The sequence below is a fragment of the Echinops telfairi genome, unplaced genomic scaffold (assembly GCF_000313985.2).
Source record: "Echinops telfairi isolate 266 unplaced genomic scaffold, ASM31398v2 ScPeMD7_6;HRSCAF=24_0, whole genome shotgun sequence".
Taxonomy (NCBI): Eukaryota; Metazoa; Chordata; class Mammalia; order Afrosoricida; family Tenrecidae; genus Echinops; species Echinops telfairi.
In genome coordinates, this window is record NW_022103902.1 from 10,545,432 (window position 1) to 10,547,168 (window position 1,737).

Below are 1,737 nucleotides of genomic sequence, written 5' to 3' on the forward strand. Positions count from 1 at the left end.
ACAACCCCTCTCTATGATGTAGGTTGTTATCTGCTATCAGGGGGCTTGCACGCCTCCCAGGATAGTAATTGCCTGCTTTATTGTATGAGACACCAGAATGATCAAACCTGTTCAAGGATGAATTGTACTGCCCTTCTCTGTGACGCATAATGCTGTGATGTATCCCCCTAAAGTAATATGATGCGTGGTTAGCAATAAATAAGGAAGCTCCCTGGTTCTCAGGAGGGTGGCTGCCTGAGGGTGGCTGGAGAAGGTGACTAAGGAGAAAGAAGCAGCGGCTTCTTCTCTGACGGCTAAGCCCCCTCCACGAGGACCATCAAGCGGAGCTGAGGTGAGCAATGCTACCATGAATTGCGACTGACTCCATTACTTGACTCCATCCTTTAACTCTCATGCTCTCTATGACTTTACTATAATCTCTACTTATTATCGCTGTACAATTGCGCCTACCGAACCTGTGATGTTTTGTGGGGTTCCCTCTTCCCTTTAACCCCTTGGATGGGTAAGTGGGATGTCAAGATACACAAGCATGGGAGGAGAGGACTGTGGGTAACAAGTTGCTATTTTGCAGGAGCCAACAGCTCTTCAGTTTGTACTATGAACAACTCAGGTTTATTGATACAGTTTTGTGTCTCCAATGCTGATCTAATTTCTTTATGTCAATATTAAAATCTAAGTAGGATATCTACAGGGAATTAACTTGAATTGGTCTCATAGTTTGAACTTCCCAAGAGGACTTTTTATTTTATGTTGGCTCAAACTAATCTACAACTTCTTCTAGCAGTTTGTCTGCAATGGACAGGATCTCACACCCCTTAGGTGGCACCACCCATTGATTTGTTTTCTATTTTCTTCAATCTCAACAGAGATTCAATAAGATCTGCGAATTTCTTAATTCAAAGTAGCAAAAAATATTTTAACATGGGATTCCTTAATGTCGAAGTCAATGACCTGAGTATGATACCATTGCAAATTACTCTATCTACATGGAATCCTGAACCAGCATCTTTGACAGCCATTTGAAGCTTTTGGCAGTTTTGAATATCAAGGCCTACTCCAGACCAACTGACATGGAATTTCACATGCCAAGATTTTAGAATTATCTTATTCTATTAGATACTGAAAATGAGTTTACATTGGTCATGTATGGCAGTTGATATGTATCATTTTGTTTCATAATGAGCAATTAAAGGCAGAGTTTTTAATGTATAAATATGCGGTGCAAATGGTTAAGACGCCTAGCTGCTAGCAACAGCAAGAAATTGGATTGGATGTACCCAGAGAATCTTGGGAAAAAACTTGATGATCTACTTCCGGAAAATTTGCCATTGCAAAATAGAAAAAAAAGTCTTCTCTGTAGCATGGTTGCACTTGACACACATGAGATTGCAAATATGTCGTCTTGAGAGCAAGTGTGCCATTTACAAAAAGTGTCAGATGTGAAAATATACTCCAAGGTTTGCTTCTGTGTTGCTTGATTTTAAAGAGAAGTCCGTCTTTATTTCCCTATTTCCTAAATTGGGTTCTTTGTGTTGAGTAGTAAAATTGGTTTCACTAATTAAGTTGGATAAGTTGATTTCTTTATGGCGACTAGTTATAAATCCTTCTCTGCCTCTCTTTTTGCTTCAGCCTTGGCTGAAGTAGTTGTAAAGGTGGTGGCTGAGGCCACAAGGAGAGCAGCCACAATGTAAATGGATCAGTGATGAACGTCTTAATACTTTCAGCCATTGGGAAGGT